This window comes from Copadichromis virginalis, linkage group LG17 (assembly GCF_057382275.1).
Source record: "Copadichromis virginalis isolate Kocher_CV1m ecotype Utaka linkage group LG17, C_Virginalis_male_GT1.1, whole genome shotgun sequence".
Classification (NCBI taxonomy): Eukaryota; Metazoa; Chordata; class Actinopteri; order Cichliformes; family Cichlidae; genus Copadichromis; species Copadichromis virginalis.
In genome coordinates, this window is record NC_140634.1 from 29,780,866 (window position 1) to 29,803,223 (window position 22,358).

Sequence of the window (22,358 nt, forward strand, 5' to 3'; positions counted from 1 at the left end):
AACATCTTGCTGAAGTTGAGTTTGTGTTTGCTTGGAAAATGGTTATCTCAAGCAGACATTCTGTTGTGAGCACTAATGAGAAATCAGACATGGCTACTGGATGCTTTAGTTCATGATGGCCTGGACAAGAGATGGACATTGCCCTTTTCTCTGCTGTGTTTGTTTGGCTGTGTGTTTTGCAGGCTGTCAGCCAAAGGACGGGGGTCAGCGGTGGTGAATGATAAGCTGAGCGTGTGGTGTAAATGTCTGGGAAGATTTGCAGTTGACAGAGGGTTTAGATGGCCTTGCCTTGGAGCTTTTGTGTCTTTCTGCATGCCTGTGGATTTTTATGCACTAATCAATTTTCAGTCCTCTTTTTTTTTTTGCTTAGCTTTTCATGTATTTAATTGTGTTTCAAATTCTATGTTGAATGCTGCCTTCAGTCGCCTGCTGTCCTCTGTCTAATTTGTATTCTTGATCACGTAGTTGAGTGTAGTTTAACTCTGTCACTTTTTTGTGTTTTGGTCTAATTGCAGCCTGAACAGCAGTCCGCGTGTGTGTGTGTGTGTGTGTGTGTGTGTGTGTCTGAGTGTCTGAGTGTCTGATTCTGGCCTCTGGCTCTTGTTCTCTCTACAGACAGTCTAATGAGCACACAGACTTCTGTGGAACACACAAATACAACTGTAACTGCTAGTACACACACACACACACACACACACACACACACACACACACACACACACACAGCTTGATTGGGCTGTGCCAGTATTTCTCTCTTCAGTCTAATGAGCAATGCTGGGCAACCAGTTTAACAATCATATCTCTTTTTCTGTTTGTCTGTTTGCACTGGAAGCTGTGAGCCAATGCTAATTCAACATTAAACTCCATACAGCTTGATGAGCACTGTTTTACTGCACTGCTCCTCAGCAGCGCAGCCAAGCTGAAGAGTGCAATATCTTAGAGCTTTGTTGGGTTTCCTTGTTATAATAAGGTACTTGAATCCTGAAAAGGAACAGCACCGAGGAAACTGGGATATGGGTGGAGTGGTTTTGCTTCATAAAGACAGCTGTGGTTTTGTAAATGTGCTGTTAGGAAAAAGTGTAGGACTAAAGTCAGAGCCATTTGTTGGAAAGTGAGTGATTGAAGCCAGATTTCTTTGGAAGCTGGGCAACTTTTATTGCAAAAACATGTGTGTTCATGTTTTTGGCTGATTTCCTCCATGTATTGCGCAACTGCTGAGCACTGTGTCCCCAAATGGCCTGCAGTAGGTTTCCGTTATGTCTTCTGATTTGTGTATTTATTAAGCAGGTAAGCCAGATTTAGCATGACAGGCATGCTCTTCTGCCATTATTGCAACTCTTCAACATAAGACACTTGACCTTTAGGTATGGTCCTTAGATTACATGCTTTAGCACTCTAACTGGGTCTTCTGTGTTTTATTTGAAGCGCACATTACTTTAAGTGTGTTAAATTGTAAATTAAATAGATTTTTAACAGACTAAACATTACCGCCCATGTGAGCGATGCAGCATCTGGATTTTCTAAGAGCATATTTTTAACGGTTAAACAATTATTGTATTGTTTACACTAATAATCAAACAGTGTCCCGGTGATTCATGCGTCTGTTTGCACCACAGTTTACTCTTCAGGTTTTTTTCTACTTTCAGTAAGCCTTTAAAGTAGCTTTCTGTGGATTACAGGCTTACAAAACCTTATAACTGTATAAAATTAGTCATAGTTCATCTCTCTTCCTCCATCCTCCCTTCTTTCCCCTCTGGTATGTCCTGATTTGTCTTTTGTTGAATACATCAACAGTTACATCATCAACACTTAAAATCACTCTTTATAGATTCACGTGAAATTAGGGTTCTTCGATAACAGTTTGTCTTTGTATATGAATATCATTATTATCTGTTGTGTGTGTTTACATGTGTGTTCCAAGATGAATGGTATATACTAATCATAGTGACAGTTTTAATCATTTGGCACAGAGACGCATGTGTGTTTCCCTGCAGTGCTTCAGGGAGCATGTCACTTGGTTTGACCTGTGGAGTTTTGCCACCAGATGTCTCCAGCTGGCACTACTGAGGACATATGCTGCATTTCCATCCTTGCGGTGTGTGTGTGCGTGCACACGCTTTGGCACTTTCAATAAGCACCAGTGTTTTTTCTTTCCCCGTTATTGCTTTTGTCTTCTCATTTCCAGTCTTCTCTTCCTTGCTTCTTATTCTTTTCCACTGTTGTCTTTCTGATTCTGCCATACAGCGCTCCTCCACATCTATGAATATTTTCTAAATAAGCAGTGCCGCTCTGCGTTTAAGTATCAAGACCAGTGTTGTTGTTGTATTAAAGAAAATTGTTTGGCCCAACTCCCAGCTGCTTTGTGCCGTAACTCACCCCTAGGGGAAGCAGAAAGAAAAAGCGCTTTATAATATGCCCTTATGTGAGTGTTTGCACTTTCTCAATGTGCAGGCAAACACATGGGTGTGAACACAGTGTCACATATGAAAATGAATAAGAGTCGCTTGCAGTATAGAAGACCTTTTTGGTTCGTCATCCTCTCATTCATCATTTATGAAGCCATTTATTCTTCAGCATGCACGAGGATGTTCCTTTATTTTGTAGTTTTGAATTATTCAGTGGATTGTCATGATGATAAGTAGATAGTAACACATATGTGCACGAGCTTGCACATGTATACTTTCAAACACTCGGGGAAGATTCCCCTTTGTGACCTGTGGGGATTCCTCTTCCGTTGTTTATCACTGTGCTGTGTCAGTATATCTCCCATGGTAGAAGAAGATGAATCATAGGCTTGCCTGATCATGTACTGTTTAGGTGCAGCACCTTTTGAGTATCCACTGTTCCACAACTGATAATCACGTGTATACAGTCATGGCTTTTGTATATTGGTGAAATATACTTGTCCCTATTTTTCTAAATAGACTAGCTATTCAGCTGTTTTCTAGTCTTATTTATCAGTCAAAGAACTTTTCACTTCAAACTATATTCATCCATTCACACACTGCTTTAGTGTGTGGATACAACCGTTTATGACACACATACTGATGCATCAGGGTAGTTTGTGGTTCAGTATTTTGTCCAAGGACACTTTGGACACTATCTCCTGCCATTAGTGAGCAGCCCACTCTGGCTTCTGAGACACAGCTGACCATCTGAACAAAACTGCTGAACTTTAAACACATGTGTGAATCATCTGACCTTATCAATACTTTAAAATGTAACTGTACATGTGCACTTGCTCAAAAGTAACAGTACAAAGACAAAACTGTTGTTTCTGCTTTCCAAATGGTGCACACATGACTATTCTTTTCATTTGCACTAGCTTTCTGGGGCTTTATTTCTAGCACAGCAAAGCAAAAAATAAGTAAGCAGATTGCAAGTGTGACCAAGCCCTTTCTCCACTCTGAACTCGCCGTTCCCTTATTGTCTGATGGAAAGCTACCTGGTCTCCTGTGGTCTCAAGTGCCGTCTCCTTTCCGTCGTGTCGAGACAAACAGTGATTTGTTCCATTGTGTTTGTTTACACTTTGTTACATCATGGCACCTTTCACCAGTCTCTCCTGTTATTAGAACTGATTTGTCTTTGTCTGGTTCTGTGCTTGAAATCGGAGCTTTGGGAAGTGATAGCGGGGTAGAATTTGAATATGTGTTTGTGTTTGCGTGTATGTATGTAACTTGTTGCAAAATCCACAAACCATGGTTTTTACCACTGTCTATTGTAGATTTACTTGTTTGTGGTGTGTTGATTTTCTTACTTGCAACAGAGAAATGATGGTGGCTAGCTGATATGTAGAGCTCCGGGAACAATGATATGGAAGACATCTGCTTCTTATGATGTCAGTGAGCACTTCAACCTAATAACATAAAAAAAAACCCTGCTAGAACCTTTCAACTTTATTATTAGCTCACATAAACAGATCAGATATTTGCTCTGCTGGGAGTTGTTTTCACTCTTTTACTCTTAAAATGTTGCTTTCCCCTTCCGTCTCTTATATACAGTAGTTAAACATGACTACATTTAAAAGATGGTATACTGTACCTTCATTAATAATGAAACACACACATTCATGGACACACAAGGTCCCGCTCTGCGTTGATGATAACCTCCCAGTCCTAATGTATCATTCATAAGTGGAGAGACATCTGAATTTTAAATGGCTGGAATCCTCAGCCAAATTACTCAAAGTTGTTATGGTGGTTGGTTTGTCGCTGGAACTACATTTTGAATTTACGACAGCAGGGCTTTAACTTAACAGTTTCTTTTGGACATCGTATAATCGGAAGAGGACGATTCGATATTACTTAAAACATTCTAATATAGTGCACTGATCTAAACTTTGCGTCTTTTGACAACTTAGTTGGATCCACAAATGTGATAATGACTTCATTAGGTACTCCAGACAGCCTCTAAGACAAAGTTAAGATTTTTCAGACCCAGTCCGCACTAGCAGCTATTTTACCCATGGGGGACTTTCCCGCTCTCTGTTAAAGATTGTGATATAGTCTTCGCTATTTCTGAAGAGTTTAAAGAGCCAACATCCCTAGAGATCAATTAATAGTTTATACAAGAGAGGAGAGAGCAGTGAAATTGCCATCTTAGTGGTTCACGCTCTGATGTTCCATCGCCAACATTTGCTTAATTAAGCCAAAAATATCTTTAAAGATTTCACAACTAAAAACATTTTTGTTTGTGTGTTTGCAGGTTCAGAGCCGAGTGTTTTTTTTTTTTTTATATTAATTTGACTTTGTAACAGAGTAAATTTCTGTCTGAATTTATGCAGTACTAAATCAGTTTAGTGAAGAGGCGAGGCTTTTGCTGTAAGAAAAGAAGGAGTCTAAAAGTTGAAACGCCCCTATAGAGTGTGCTTCCTAGCTCTAGTTATACAAAGTTTGTGAAGACAGAATGTTCTTTAACCCTGTAGCTAAAATGGTTAAATGCTCTGCACTGCAACAACCTGCAGGCTAAGCATATAGAGTATATCTAGGTCACGTGTGAATAATTGCTTCATGATAGTACTCTTGGCAACTGCAGAAGTTCCACAAATTTCCCTTTAGTGTTAGCTTAGCACCATGGACAGTGACCAGAGAAGCCCCTCAGATTGGTATCAACAGTACCACGGACAGCAGTCATGGAACTGGGCTCATTTTTATGCATTCCACCTATGCATATCATAGAGACATTCAAGAGAAGTGTGCAAATTCTTCCTGTGCCGTTGTACGGACCCAGCTGCAAGTCTCGTTCATTTATTTTCTTTAAATAAATGAAATGCTTACAGTCCCCGCAGTTCTGAAAACATAATTGAATTTGCCACAATTATTTGGCGAAAAGGTTCGAATTTGTTACAGCAGCTACTGCTGGCGCTTGTTTTATTCCTCGTGGGTTTCTATAATCTCTTTAATAACATGAATTTATTGAAGAAAGTGCTCCACCGGCACTGCACTGGTCCTGTCAAGGTTCAGTGGATGCTGATACTGCAGAGGTAGTGGCTGTTGTAGAGTGCACTGTAAAGCATACAGAAGACCACAGAGTGCAGATATAAACGCGCGAGTCGTGATAGTTTGGTTTCTTCCAGAGGGAAAGACGGGCTGGCAAAAACAACTAAAGCAGTCAGGGAAAGGAGTAAACATAAGAATAGTAACTGCATATCACTGGGTCAGTCCTGTAAACAGTTGTAATGGCTATTTTACACTTTATATTTATATTTTAGACTTTATACACAACGATTTTTATTGTGGTGAACCACAATAAAAATCGTTGTGTTGTAAGATTTTTAACAAATTCTTCAGCACAGATTTCATTTTTCATCGGCAGATCAATTTTTCAAGTGCAGGTGGATATGTCGTATTTCCTTTGAACTTTTGTACATGATTTTTTTATAGTGCTTGTTTACAAGTGCATGTGATGGATGCGTATGTTTTAATGCTGCCTACAGAGTGCTGTGTAACAGTACAGTGAGGATGCTTGTAGAAACAGAACCTTTGAATAGTTTGTATTTATTAATATTCCTAAATAAAGTAAACACAAATAAAAGTAAACAGAAAAAATCTGCAGACAGTCAATATTTGAAGTGATTATAAGCCTCAAGGCTGTTTGGGTGGCTTTTGTAGTCCCAGATGGACTTTCAAAAAGGGCTCTATGACAGCCATAACATTTATTGCGTAACATCTTGTTAATGATGACATGTTATTACAGGCTTGGATTTATGTTTGTGGTCATTGTGTCATGCCACAAAAGGAATTTGGGGAAGATCTGATTTCTACCCTTGTGTATCGGATAGCGACTTTGTTAAGATGGACACTATTGTACATGTGGGTTAGCAACATATTATATCTTTACTGAACTTTTAATAGATTAATATCAGCACTTTCTATCTAAAACACCTCTGTATGACATTGTGTTACAGAGGTGTTTTAAACAATGAACTGTTAGCATATAAAATCATGTACTGTATTTCTTTCAGTGTTGTCACTTACAGCAGAAACTGTCTCTGTCTGTAGTGTTTGATTTTACATATGTGAAAATATGAATTATTTGTTATAGCATTATGTCACTGTATAGAAGATTTTATATGTAATTAACTGTATCAAAGGCACATGTAATTGCACACAGAAACTCTCCAGAGATGGAGCATACACCTGCTTTTCTCTCATTAACTCCATGCTCCATGCTATTCTTCAGCACCACTGCTTATGGCTTAAGCTGGCCACATGTGCCCAAAGACGGATCAGGAGGTAAACTCAAATCCCAGCAGGCTTCCTTGACCCCTACTTCCACAGACATCAGTGCAGTGCCAGCCGCTCACCTGCTTCTTCACCTCTCACACAAACACCTGGGAAACAGATGCTTAACACTTGGACCATGGGAAGCTGCTAATGCTGTGATGAATTTGTCTTCCCCACTTCCCTGTTCTTGTTTGTAACCCATGCTGGCTTTTTATTGGTTTCCAAGGCTCCATCCTTGCTCTTAGTCTCTTCCCAGCTCCAAGGAGAAAACACACTAGCGGTTTTGACTAGTCTTAGACAAAGTCAAAAATGGTATTCCCATGTAATACTCTGAAATAATGAACTTGGGTTTGGTTAATCAAAAGATATGCAGTTCATTTCCTTGTCTTAACCCTGATGGCAAGTTCTTTGTGTTCACTTGAGAAGTACACTGGCTGGAAAGATCTGATATGTATTTTCATCATACTTACAAGGGATGTAATATTCCTTTCATAAGGGAGTGGTATTATTAAAACATGAATAGATTGAGTAACCTTGAGATTCTGACTCCCAACACTTCACGCTCTCTTCACCGTTGCCATGGTGATGCTGCTGCAGCGCCTTACAGTGTACGACTGTTTTTCTCACAAGCTCGGTGCAGTTTTCATTCCAGTGGTTTTGTTTTCTCTCAAACTTTCCACCTGCATGGAGATGACCCAACTGCTTGTGAAGCCACCGCTGAGAGGGAGAGATAAAACTGTGATAGCATATATTTGAATGTGCACACAGGTCTGCATCTGTGCACATATGCAATACAACATAAAGTGACTTTGCAAGAGAAATAAGCACGATTGAGTGTGTGATTGTCAACATGTGGTCAACTCATGTGGAGTTTCACCTCTCACTTGGCAAACTGTCTACAGAGATAAGACTTGTGCATTGTATATGTGTGGGTAGATCTGTATCTCCGCTTGATGGAGGCTACTAGTGTAGCATGTTTATGTTATTGGAACCAATACAGCATATCATTACATATATTTGAACATTCTCAAAGAGGACTGAGCGTCATACATTGTGCTTGATTTACTTTAAAACTAGCAAACGACATTTGCAATGCATTTCTTTGCTGCTCTATTGTATCTGCTGTTTGACATAACACAAATACTTGTGAATTCAAGGCCATTTTAATGAGGGATGGTCTCATTTTGGGGGCTTTTTCACTGTTGCTAGGCAATCAATCGCAGTCAGCTGGCAGATCCTGTCGGCCCTGATGCTGCTGGCATCATCATCAAAAGTAACATCACTCTCTCTCTTTTGCTGTGGCGTCATATGTGACTAGTGATGTCAAAGATATAGAGTGAATAATTAGGAAAGAATCAGGTCAGAGACCAAGAAAAGACATGTTTCACAGAAATGTTTAAGGTTTTTTTTTTTGTTAATGTTGTTGTTTAACTGCAATTAAAGATTTCAGATTGAGTGTTTTTCCATGGCTACTGCATTTCACTTATTGCTCAAAAGGCAGTTTCTGGCTTTCATTTCCATCGGTCTTTGGCCATGGTAGCAGTATTCAGCAGGAATGGCAACACCTGTCAACAAGTAATAGAGAACAGGTGCTGTCGCACCATAGGAGACAAGCTGAGTCACTATCCACTGCCTTTCACACACATATCCAGTGGATTCTTCTTGGTATATGACTCATTTCATTTTATACCGCTGTCATACTGATATATTTTCTTAGTATCATCTTAAAATGAAACCTTCTAAGCTTTTTTTTTTTTTTTTTTTTTTTTACATCTTTTACATCACAGATGATTAAAAAAATGTTGTTTTATGTGTTAATCAATAGTATATTGATTCTGGCACCTCACTTTTTCATCATTGCAGTGTTTGTGCAAAATATGTGCAAAGATTCTTTATAAAACAGTATAAACTCACCGAACTTAAGTCTACACTCACCTTACTCCACTCGCTTCTCAGCATTTCTGTATTGGATAACCTCAGGGGCTTATGTGATCTTGAGCTCAGCAACTTAGGCCTGTTTCTAACTGCTCTCTACAGCAGCTCATGCTGTGTCTGTCTGTACTGCAGTTCTAGCTAAGCCTCAACCCTAGGGAGCCTCTCTCCGAGATACCTGAAAAACAAGGGCGAAGGAAACATTTGGACACAATGCGAACCACGGATTCTACTAGTTGATATCTACCGGTACTCTTTGCTGCTACTTTGCACTTCTGCTTTTCTGTTTCGTGTTGCATTATTCATGTCCTGTTCTTAAATTTCCTTCCCCCAAATTCTAGATTCTAGCCTTGGCTTGTTACTTCTTGTGTTTGCCACTTCTTTCTCCATATATCCTCACTTATTTCTTCCAAACTGTCCTTCCATTTTTTTTTATCTCCCCTTTAGCTCTGCCTTACACCCCATCAGCTCCCTCCTCTTCTGTTTCCTGCTGTATCCCAGCCAAGCTCCTGCTCCCTACTACGTATCTTTACCCAGACACATTACTGCCAATTGTGCCACCTGCGGCCCCCTGAAAGGCAGAAAAAGAGGAGAGGAGGGGACGGCACTCTGCCAGTGGAGGTGGGCTGGGTGCCTATGTGTTGGGGAGGTGGAGTGCTTTACAGCTTTCTGGATACTGCCACAAAGCACAGTGTTTAATTACCAATAAGCACTGGTTTAATCAGGGGCCTGAATGCTGCCGGATAGACAGACTGCAACTGTCGTCGACTTTGTGGGGGGTTTGGGTATGTAGGAATGGTTAGTGTGTGTGTGTGTGTGTGTGTGTGTGTGTGTGTGAGAGAGAGAGAGCGAGAGAGCACAGAGGTTTATGGCTAAGTTGCTTGGTTGTGGAAGAATGAGTGGAGTGCTTTAATAGATGGGGGAGGTGGTAATTGCATGAGGGGTTCATTATTGTTTTGAAAATAATTTGGTGGTTGCAGAAATGAGATAGTGGGAGAGAAACATTGTCTGTGCGTGTGTGTGTGTGTATTCACACCTGCATTTTGGCCAAGGACTGGCTCAAACCACGATGAATTGAATGTGTTGTTTGCAGCTTGAATGAAAGGAGTCTTTTTTTTTCAGGTCTTGTGGAGAAAACGAAGAGGTGTTTGTGAGGAGATTTAGCCCAGAGCCAAAACCAATTCACAACCACTCCACACTGGAGAGGGGTCGTCTTACCCCCCTCCCAACCTGCCCTTGAGATGACAGGCCTGAGCCTCCTGCTTACACAAGCGCACACATCCATATTTGATAGACAAGCATGATAGACAGTTGTATACTGTAACCCGCGGTGCTTGCGTAAAATATGAAAACACACACACACTTCTGTATACACAGACACACTGTATGCCAAGTTAGAATTGGAGTTGTAGTGTTTTTTTTTTTCAGTGCAGACTGAAGCCAGTGGCCAGATGAGAATGTAATCCTCTATTGTGTTTTAAATGGATCAACCTGAGAGCTTAGTGAAGGCCGTGGACTCTACACACACACACACACACACACACACACACACACACACACACACACACACACACACACAGTCATTGTTATGACTGTATTGTGTGGATATTTCAACTGTTTTTTTTTTTTTTTTGTTGTTTTTTGTGTGTGTGTGTGTGTGTGTGTGTGTGTTTTGCAGCAAGAGAGCTACAGCTGGTCCAAAAGACTTGATTTGCTTTCCAGAAGTGCCCTGTATATGTGTGTGTGTTGTGTATAGAGCAAGTGCATCCCAGATGTTACACACACATTACCCTCCCCAATGAATAAATGATGCTGTGCCACACTGCTGTGACCGACCTCCCTCAGAAACACACTCCTATTTACGCCACTCTGCAGACTCAACCTCACACATGAGCACACGCATGCAGGGAAACGTTCATGTTTCTGCAGATGGGACACAGGCACACTCGTATGTGACACTTTGACTTTGGTCTTTGAAGAGCAGCTGTTTTCTGAAGTCCTTCTGTGCTGTCAGTTACAGGCAGTTTCCATTCACCCTCGTTCTGTCTCTACTCTTTCCATCCCTCTGTCCTTCTAACTCCTGAGTCGCTCCCGCCCCTCTCACTTATAGTCTTCTCTAGAGTCTCGGTGAGTAATTGCTCAGGGCTTCAGAGAGATGGAGGGATGGAAAGAAAAAGAGAGGGGGTGTATGAGAGCACATATACTAGTACACGAGAAACAGAGCAGGAGTGAGGGGAGGCTGAAAGGAGCAGGACTGAACGTATGTATCGGTGTGCGCGCATGGGTTTGTGTACCTTAGAGGGTATATATGGGTGGATGAGAGTAGAGAGAGATCGTGTGTAAGACACAAGGGGATCATTGATCTGCTGAAAGTGCAATGTGTGTGCTGAATTAGAGGAGCAGGCACAGGGCTTTGAGCTTGTAAAACACTCCCACAATTATAGCTCTTAGCGCTCTGTCTCTCACTCACACATGGTTATAAACATGCGCACTCTTATGCACTGATCTATATTTGGGTGTTACTTACACTACCCAGAATGAGTGAAAGTGCTTTGATTTATGCTTTATCTGTGAGAATGAGGTTGTGGAAAAATATCACCAACCTTATTTAGACTGTGAAAACCTGTCTGCTGGGAAAATGTTGGTTTTTTTGTTTTGTTTTTTAATAACCGCTCCTTGCATTGGAACAAATGAGTCAGCCAGTAACAAAATAATTTTGCTAATCAACTTTTAGTTTACATAGCGGGCACACGCAGAAAACAAATTGGCAGTAACAAAAAAACAAAACACATAAAATTAGACAAATTCATCATAGGAACAAATTAAACTCTGAAAATTCATTGTCTTGAAATCACTTCTTAGTTATCGGCCTAAAAACGTTTCAATTTTAAACTGATTGAATAAAAACAAAACAAAAAACAAAAACTTCCTTCCTTCCCGCCATTCAGCCCAGATCCTCGGCATGTTACCAGCGAGACTCAACGGAGCTGTGAAACTCCTAATGGACACGATCTGTCTGACATGCATGTGCAATCAATATTAATTCTCTTATCTGAGAACCAGCCTCCATCCCATTGTTCAGCCGTTCAGTCATGTGTCACCTGCTTCAGCCTGATTGCAAGCCTAAGATGTCAGATTAGCTTGGTGACCAGTAGGAAGATAGCAAAGCAATTGGAGCTTATCTGTGGTACAACGTAGTCCAAGTGCTCGACAGCAGTGGAAGGCTCTGATTTTGGAAAATGATTTTGTATGGTTTCATTCATTCATTCATCCATCCATCCATAATGGTGACGACGGCTATTGTCATGATGGTGCTTGTGTCAACAGTTCTTTTAAAGCAAGGTGGCATATTATATTCTACTTATGATTTGGCAATTCTGACTCAAAAGCCATTAAGGGATTGTGATGCAAATTTAAATGAGTTTTAGTTCTAAGTGGGGAGAGGTTGTTTAGGTCCATATCAGTGAATGTTGACTAATTATGCCAGGAGCAGTGAATCTGTAATAACAGTGTGTTCTTGAATATATTTGTGCACCAAAGCATTTTTCTTCCTTATAAAAAGTTCACGCTAAAACTTTGAATGAGTAAAGGCTTGTGGCTATTTCTTCCACAGTAATTTCTGAAATCATTTCAAGTCCATGTAGTGTGCCGGTGGGATGGGGAGTTGTGTTGAGGGTGCTTTACTGGCTAATCCACTTATAGAAAATAAAATCCATAAACAGAAATGTGGAGAATCTAATTTGAATTCATGAATGTAATTAGAGAATCTAATGTTTTGACCACTGTAAACAGTCAGTTTTTATTATATTACAATACAGTTGATAATGGCTGTGAAACACATAATTATTGGACATTGGCATCATTAAGATGACCTCAAAAGAAAAAAAAAACACTTGAAACCGAGTAAGTAAGTCTGTGGGAATTAAAAAAAATCCTAAAATACCGGAAGCAGGCAAAAGGCATTTAGATCCAACCCCAACCCATCTGCTGTTCACCATTAACATAATGAAGTAGCTCCCATCTCCATACAAATTACTGCTTAAAGCTTTAAGAGCGTCTGGCAGCCCTAATATAGTGTCTCCAAACTTTCCCTAAGATGACTTATTGATTGTGCCAATCAATGGGCGTAAAAAGCCATAAGTGCATCTGGTAACCATAATGGTGGCACTTAAAAGAAGAATGGATGAGTGTAATATTCACTAACCATCATTGTGTCTGATGGAGGAGGAGGAGGGTGAGGTGGATAAAGGAATGCAGAGCTGGAGAGGATAGAATAGAAAGGAATAACCCTTTAATGTCATTGTACGTGTACAAAGAAATGGTGGGTGCTGCACACCAACTGTGCCAGAATTAAATGTAAATAGTACACAGCAGGAACAAATAGCAAAAAGGAGAAATATATGCAATAAAGCGGGATATATACAAAACAAGAGAAATTTATAGACAAATTAGAGAAAGGTACACATTACAGAACAAGTTGCAAAGTGCTTAGAAGTAGTGCAAAGAAAAGACTTGGTCTGAGTAGAGTCTGGGTATGAGTGGTGTGAGTGATGAGGGTTACTCAGACTATGGCTCGGATTGGTGAGGTGTGTGGTGGTGGGGAGTTCCATTATGACTTCATTTTTTTTAGGATGCTCAGCTTCAGGTTATTTTCTAAGTACCAGCGGGACAAGTTCTCTACATGTGCCCTGCACGCTGTCTCATCTTCATCACAGATGAGCCCAACCACGGTGGTGTCACCTTCATATTTGATGATGACGTTGGTTGGGTGGGTTGGTGTGCAGTCATAGGTGTACAGGGCGTACAGTAGGGGTCTGAGAATGTAGCCCTGTGGGGATCCGGGGCTGAGTGACAGTGGGGGGGCAGAGGTACGGGTCGAGTCGGACTGATTGTGGCTAGTAAGCCCTCACCAATCTGTAGTTGGCGAGGGCTTGGATGCCTCTCCACACCTGGCGGGGGTTGTTATCAGTGAGGAAGGAGCAACTAAATACAAAAATCATAAAGGTAAAGGAGAGTGTGTAGCTGAGAGGAAGGAAGATGTAAAGCCATGGATGGAAAACGATAAGCAGTGTTGATTTTGAATAAATAAATGGAGAACCCTCCCCTTGCCCTTCTGTGACGGTGTTTCCGATCAGGAGCTGCATGTAAAGTGTTCTGATCGTTTTGGTTTTCGCATCATCGTGTCGGCCTCTGGTCCCGCTTCTGTGTGTGAATGATTAATGTGCTGGTAAGCAGGATGTCCTCTCTTCCATCAGCTGTGGCTGTCCTCCCTCTCTCAATCCATCAGTCTATCCATCCCTACTTCCATTCTTTGCTCCACATTTGCTGTTGAGTGGTGATTTGTGTCAGCTATGCTCTGATACCGAGACCCAGTTTTGAATATGAAGGATTGCAGATGGTGCACATTAGCCATGACAAGGCATTGATCCTCAAGTTTCTTTTTTTAAGCGCATGGAAAGGAAATGGGTACATCATAGGAAGTAACTAAAGTATTCCTTTAAGTAATTTTAGACACAGAACAGAATAATTTTATCATAACTTTGTGAAAAACACACTCTGTGGCAAGCTTTCCCTCAGTGGTTATGTTCTATTATGTGTCCTATTTGCTTCCCCCTATTTTATTTTTTTTTTCCACAGCCGCCAAATGTTCCCTTACTCTAAAAACCCACCTGGTCCTCTGCAGCTGTGTCACACAAAAGGCCATTTGGCCTCATCAAACATTTATCAACCCATATGGCCCTCCTTCTCCTTTCACCTTCCTCTTATTTCTCTCATTTTTTTCTAAAATATTACAAAATATTTGAAATTTAAAAGTCTTAAAGGACTCTAAAAATTTGGAGATAAAGGGCACCCAACCGTTTTCTTTAAAATAAACTCTTTACTGCTCCGGATGGAGTGACTAAAATTTAAGCTTTGTAAAATAGCCATGGGAATTTCTCTTATTACACCGAACGAGCTGTGGATATACCTGCCCCCAAGGGTTAAGGCTTTAGGACTGATTGATATGTACAGAGCCATATGTCTGACTGGGAAGAAGCAAAAAAAAAAAGAGAGCTAAAGCAGAAGGAAAATCCGATGAGGGCAGAAACAGTAAAAGAGCATTAGAGTGGAGGTGGAGAGGCCTTAGACCTAATCCTGAAAAGATGGTCTCACTTAGCTTTTAGATATTCTACCACCTCAAAATGCCCTAAAGGCCTTTGGTGGCGCATTCCCAGCTCATAAACTCATGCATGTTTTAGGAGGTCTCACCTCGAGGGAGGGGGGTAGTGTATTGACTGGTCTACAATACACAACATTCCATAGTGAAGTAGAAGATGGAATAAGAGCCATAGAAAGCATCCCTAAGGCAAACTGTAGCACTAGTACCCATCATATTTCATACTCCCTTATTCCCATCTCCTCCCACTACAAGCTCTCAAAACCCTATGAAGGGGGGGCTTCATGTGGCAAAGTGCTTGTCCTTTAATTGCAGCTGTTGTGTTTGCAGCTTTTTTTGTCCTTCCTTTGATCCGTAAATGCTCTTTATCTTCTCTGGCAAGAATTACGTGAAACACCAATAGATAACTTATGTCTCCTGAGTGCATTCACTTCTGCATTTACACATTAAAAAATGTGCACACGCAAGAGGTCTGCAGGACAGCTCTCCGGTTTTATGATTTACAGGGACTCTTGGAGTCAAGTGGGCTTTGACTGATGATCCCAGCTAATAAGTAACCTACCATATGTTTAAGCGAATGACACTATTGATTACTAAAAGCACCAAAAATCCCCTGGTGCACGGCACGCATACACACACTCAAGCATGTGTTGATACAATAGAGATAATCTAAACACAGCAGGGAGATCGGGTATCACATTTTAGCAGGTCCCGTGTCATTTTTCATTCCATTTTGTGCGGTGCGGGCTCACAGCACACACACACCAAGCAAACAGCACATGTCTTGTAACCTTTTTTTTTTTTTTTTTTTTTTTTTTAATCAGATTTTCAGCTAGTATTTAAAGCCAGCCATTATTTGATCATCTAGGTTTTCATCCTTTTTATTTAACTGAGCAACACGAATAATGCTGTTTCACTGAAGTGGCTTAATGGTGATAAGCACAACTTAATTTAGAGGTTCCTGTCTTAGATTTCATAAACAGAATGTTTGTCCAAGTTACCTGTTTGCAAATATAAATAATATCCAGACTGGTGCTCATCAGAATTGCAGCAATTTCCTGCAGAGTCCCTTCTCCAAATGCTCTAAACATCCTTTCTGTTCCTCTTCCATTCATAAATCTCAGTCAATCATGTCCGGAGGCTGACTTCTTCTTTTGCCCTTAGTGATCAGTAAGTGGTCTAGACACATTCAGCTCTGTGGCACTGTATCCCTCCGAGAGGTCAAGGGTTAAACACAATGCAGAGGAGAGAATAATTGCCCCGAGTATCATCCCTGGGGCTAAGACTGACACACACACAGACCCAGAACCTTTGCTTTATGCATGCATGACTTGGCTCTACCCATTGTCCAGACAATGGAGTGTGTCAGCGGAGTAATTGAGTGATTGTACAGGTCCTGTGTATACCATTAACAAGTATGACTCCATGTATATTAGCTGCTACACTTTCTGATGTCTCCATTAGGCTGGACAGGTTTGGACAGGCTCGCAGGAAACAAGCGAAAAAATGCAGGAATACCATGTATTTAAAAAAATAAATAAAACAAACAAAAACACAAAGCATTAGGAGATGAGATTGACACACAGGTTAAACATGTTTGATTTACTACATTACTATGTGAGATAAAAGCTATATAGATAACGTGTTGTTATAGACAGCAGTTAACTGTGAAACTTTGGATGACAGCAGTGGCGGTCAATGTTTAAGAGAGTCAAACGTGGCTGTCTGTCCTCCTCCTTGGGTGTGATGAGCAGGGGAATATGATGTATCTCTTCTCATGTGCTATTTGTTCATGTTGGTGTAGGATACGGTGACCCAAGCTTATAGTTTGGATGTCCCTTCTGGTGCGTGCGTAACACACACCCACACACTGCTGACATCTGACCTCAATTTAGAGCGAGAGGTAGCCCGAGGGAAGGTGGTAAGTTGAATAGGGACAGACAGGCTCTCGTGGTTAGAAACTGGACATTGGCTGCTATTGATGATGCACAAAGAGCTCTGTCTCTGTCTGCTCCATCTTTCATCTTCCTCATCGTCATCACAACAGAAGCATCCGCTTTCCTTTCATCGCACTTTTTTTAAATCTACGTCCAAAAGTGATTAACTGACTGACTTTCTGCCTTCTTCTCCTCTCCCGCGTTTTTCTGTCTTCATATGTCATTTTTTTTCTCTTTCACATTCTGGTATGAATGGTAATGATGACAGTCATGGCTCCCTTTTTGGTTGAAAAACGAGGTCAAATCCAGCGTGGGTCATATCTTTTATGATGCACCATTAAAAGTGGTTCCATCAGGTAGCGTTGATCCCGATTAATTATTAGCAATTGAAGAGAGTTTTTCTTTTTTTTTTTTTTAACCCACTAAGAGTGTTTGCAAAGAAGTAAAACTTTGCCAATAACAGAATGATGCATCGAGACACAAAGAAACTCTGTCTGCCACCTACCAAATACAACAGACACAAGAAGCGAGACAGATCCAGGAGCAGATGCACAGGTATTTAATTAGGACTGGCTACAGCTGTTATTGTTTATTACCTAGACATTGTGACGACAAATGCCTGAAAAACACACATGCGTGCTCGCACACAAACATGCACGCATGGGTCAACCATTTGTTTGAGGTGGCTTCCCAAGGGAACATCAGAAGTGTGTACATGTTTGAACAGTGCGTTTGTGTGTGTGTGTGTGTGTGTGTGTGTGTGTGTGTGTGTGTGTGTGTGTTTGGATCCCCAAATACACCACCATACTCCTCTTTGCAAGGTTAGAGAAGAGGCCATGTCCACCGCCTGCTCTATGGTAATGGCATCCTCTCTTTCCCAGCAGAGGATATGTGAGTGGGAGACTATGCTTGTTTTAAACATACATCTATCAAACTCAGAGCCCATTCACTCAATATACATGAACACACACACACACACACAAATGATCTCTACTGCACCCACCAGATGGCCTGTTGTTTTTTTTTTTATCCCTCCTCTTTCCCCCTAGAATTTCTCCATATCCGTATTTTTTCTTCCCTCCTGTGTTCACTTTTGCTTTTCTGTCGCATTTGTGTTGGCCCATTTGCATTATTTCCACTCTTTAGTCCTCTCTCTTCTGCCATTCTCTTATTTTTCTGTAATCCCTGTTTTCTTTCTTTCCCCTCCCTTCATGTCCTTGTCTTCAGGTGACAGCGTGCCTGCTTACTGTTAATGCCGTCATGTTCCCCGTCTTCTCTCTGTCAGCACCAGCTCTCCACAACACACATACATACACACACACACACACCCTTGCTCAGGCATGCACATGCTCGCACCGCTGGGATGCTGTTCGACTTTCTGCAAATTCAGACAGCCTTAAACGTACAAAAGGGAGCCGTTTCACGCTTTAAACTATTTAGCATCAGCATCATGTTGTACGGTAGGATGAAAAGCTCATAGGAAATGCTCGTCCTTCAAAAATGTATCCTTGTCTAATGTAGGTTTTAAAGATGGCTCTTAGAAATAGTTTTTCTTTGCACAAAGAGGAGGGTATGGTTTACTTAAATACTTGAAATAAAATGTATCAGAAGTTCCTTTTAAGCTTTTAACTGTTATTACATGCTAATATTCACGTCTTCGTTGTTTTCAGTTATGCCATGCTTATGTATATGTGGTAATTTTGTCGCAAACCAAACGTAATGGCACTAAATCATGCAATCTTGCTTCCCTTGCTCCAATCCGTTGAGGTCAAGTCACAGATTATATGCACAGTAATGTTCTTTTATGTATGCTCTGTAGACAATAATGTTTTTCTGGCATCATGTATCTGTTGTCTGAGTTTTTGCTTCCTGTTAACCTGAGGGTCGTGATCACTTTGTGGCCACATGTATGTGGGAGAAATATTCTTACAGCTGAATTGCAAGTGGGATAAGAAACCTTTTTCCCCCCTTTATATTCTCTCTTACATGTCAACACACATGCATATGAACAGACCTCCCCTCCCCAACCCTTTGGACTTTTTATTAGAAACTAGGCTAGTATGATGAATGTTCAGAGGATGATCAATTGCTCTTCTTCTTTCCACTAAGGCCCAAGGGAACCCTCTGCTCTCTGTCTCACACAGGTTGCGTAGCCATTTAACAGCCTCCTACACACTGAATAGTTACTGTGATGAATGATTAACATGCAGCTTTGCTAAATTATGGCCAATATATCATTAATACCGTAACTAGAGAAGACCTAACAGATACCGAGAGTGAGTAAGTGAGCCGGCTCATTCCCTGAAGTAGTTCCTTTTTGCTATTCTCCCTGTGTCCAGTGTTTTCCCAACTGCCCTGCTAATATGCCTGTTATGTTTATCCTACATGCAGGTCTATTAACCCACCTCATCCCAACGCCTTGTTAGGTCATGTGTGTTTAATTCCTTTCCTCCCTGTATTCATAACCAGAGAGGTGTATCTTCTAGCCGACTGCTCAGTAGTGTTCCAGTGTAATAATCAACCTTTGTTGCTGCTTGTGCATGATCCAAAACCTCTGTATCCCCCAATTAAGCATATCTGAGTGCTTCCTGGCATCTGTGTTACGTTGCAGCTGCGGTTGCTGAGGTAGTTCCTCGGCCTTGGCAAGACAACACACAATGCTCACCTTGAGCCAGTTCCATGGGTCATCACCAGTCTTTTCAGCAGTTCTCAGCATCCCCTTGCATTTCCTCTACTTCCACCTACTTCCTGTCTTTCTCTCACCTCTTCGCCAGTGTGGAGTGCTGTGAAGACAGCCGTGAAACACAACCTCATTTCCACAGCTATTTCCCAGGGAAACCAAAATGAAAAGATACTACCAACCTTTTCTCTCCGCTGTCACACCACTCACCGTAAATGCTGACAAGAGACTCCAGTACCATCTCTGACCTTTTACAGGGCTCTCAGAACACACTCGCACACATCATTCCTATTACTGGCAGTGCCTTTGAATCAGCACAATCTGCAGTGGTGTGGAGGAATTTAATGACATACAATGTCGCTTCGATTTTAGCGCTCCCCAGCCAGGCTGCCAGGTGCACCATTTGTCCTTTTATTCAAAGAAGAAAGGGAGGTTTGAGTGTCCCTAAACCGGTCTGACTGCGATAGGCTGAAGAAATGAAGGGCAGTGTGAGCGGCTGTGTTCCATTTCACCGATTTGAACGATTTTTAACTGTTGAATTTAACTACTAAATTCCTTAAGATTCACCATAAAGCCACTTATACTGTACCTACCATCGCCTCACTGTCCCCTTATTGTCATATTTATAACATGCCTATATTTCATCAACACCAGGTTGTCCTTTATTCACATCCCATGACCCTACAGTGTGTCTTTCAGGGGACTGCGATTCAGAGGCCTTAAATATCATTTATGGAAATACAGCTCAACCTCCTCTCAGGCCCTCACACAACCCCTCCTTCTGCCCCTTGTTTAGTGATCAATAAATAATGGAGCGAGGAGGTGAGAGTGTGCAGCTAACAGATTGTGAGACAGGGCAAAAAAACGCAAGGAGCAGGGGAAGGAGAGCGCTTGCTGCATTGCAAAGAGGAGCTGTGGGAGCTGTCAACAGCAGAGGAGACAGAAAGAAAGGGAGATGAGGGACTATGAAAGAGAACAACAATGGCGGAGAAATATAGTCTGAAGAGAGAGAGTGTGAAAAATGAAAGGTTTAGACAATATTTAAAAGGAAAGAACAAAACAGGACTGCATAAATAGACAATTTATGTATTTCATATATGGTGATAGGTTAAAAATGTAATAGTAGGTTAGATCTTTTGTTGTCACACAGGGAGAAAAACTGTTGATGTTTTGACCGCAAATTTCCCACATGCCTCTGCTCTCCTAAGGAGCAGGACTGTTGCTGTTACTGTCAATTATATCCTATCGACAGGTAATTACAGCCATATTAAGAGCAGTCTTAGTTGTGTGAAATAATGCTGGGAATTCTGCAGGTAATTAGCTTGAGTCACAGTCAAGTGTGTGAAGGCAGTGTGCAGACAAAGACAAGAAGTGCTTAAGCCCCCTCTGTTGCTCCCTGAAGTATTTGAAGTACAGGAGCATGTGTGCACACATGGACGCTTTCAGAGACTCATGCACAAACACACCCACCGCAATCCTCCCGTCCTCAAAGTGTTTACTTGCAGCATTATTGCAGAAGAACCAGTCTCGGTACCCAGATATGTCAGCTGCGGCTCTTCTAAACGACGCCCATCTGTTGAACCTTAATCAAAATTTCCATATTTTTCTCATGCACTGTTGTGTTTCTTCGCTTCTTTTCTCCCTTACTCCACTGTCCGCCTCCTAACTTGTTTGCAGTATTTAAATGCTAATTTGTAAAATAGAGAGTGTTCTCAGGGTGGCCGCATATGTTTTGGTAAGGTGAATTTGAAATATGATGATGATAGAAGTGGCTCGCAGCAGAAAAACCCTGCTCTCACTGCGAACAGGGTCTTGACCCACCGTGGTATGGTAATGATAGACAGAGGTGGAGTGATGTGCCTTGGTGCGTCCAGTTTCTTTTCACTTATGACTTGCAGTGGCTTTGGTTCCTTAGGGGATTCAATATAGATTTTCTTTTCTCTTAAAGCAGATCTAATCCGAAGTAAGTGGCCGGTCTGTCTCATCAGTTGACATCTAGTCACACCCATTGGTGCCTGACAGGACAGGCAATTTATGTATTGTTTTAGCCGAATTAGTCTGCCCCTTTTATTTGGTCAGCCTCCTGGATGATCAATAAGATCCCTGTTTTTGTGAACACCGCTTCTTTACCTCAATTAATAGCCAGTACAGTCGGGCAAAACTGAATGGCTCATGGCTGGTTAATGGATATTGTTTCTAGCTTTTCGATGTTTTAGAGAAATGTGAGTTTGCATTTAGATTATTGGGTTAATCTGTTATTATCACACAAAAAAATTAATTTCAGAGTATAGTATTAGCAACACTGGTATTAGGTGGCATACTCGTCTAAGCAGTGAAGCTGTAGAATCTAAAAGACAAGACAGTTTTCTTAAGCCTAGTAGGATTTAAATGTAAGGCAGCAGCCCCACAAATTGCATTCAGCACACAAACTGAGCTATAAACATGGAAAAGGTACTGCTTCTTGTCAGCCAGAGACAAAGGCTGTTTGGACAGGGGTGACCGTTATTTACATTGCACCTCTGTTCAGCTTTCCTATTCTTTAAACGCCATGCCAAAGGCACTTGGAGTTGCAGCTGCTGTGTGCAGATGACAGTCTTCCAGCTCTTTCAGAAGCTGTACGTGAACGCTGTCAGTGAGTCGCTCTTATGTTCTGTTTTTCCATCTCAATATCTAAAACTCTCAGAAGTTGTTTCCCCAGTGACTCATTTTTTTTAACCTGCAGAGGAAACTATTGCCATTTTTCAGCTCTATTCCATGCTAAAGCTTATGCATTAAGACTGTTTACTGTAGGTCGATGTGAGAAACATACTGCATCACACTGTGTTTAGGCTGCACAGTTATGGCTTTTTATCTCTAATCCCAGCCATGCTGTCTTCTTAAAATGTCTATCTGAGGGCTCCATGGGGCAGACTGCACGGTGGCTCCTG

General features: G+C 41.3%; 1 protein-coding gene across 1 annotated transcript in view; it reads left to right on the plus strand.

Annotated features, from left to right (window-relative positions):
• Nucleotides 1-22,358, plus strand: part of plxna4 (plexin A4) — a 243,291-nt gene that overhangs the window by 69,261 nt on the left and 151,672 nt on the right. The window lies entirely within an intron of this gene.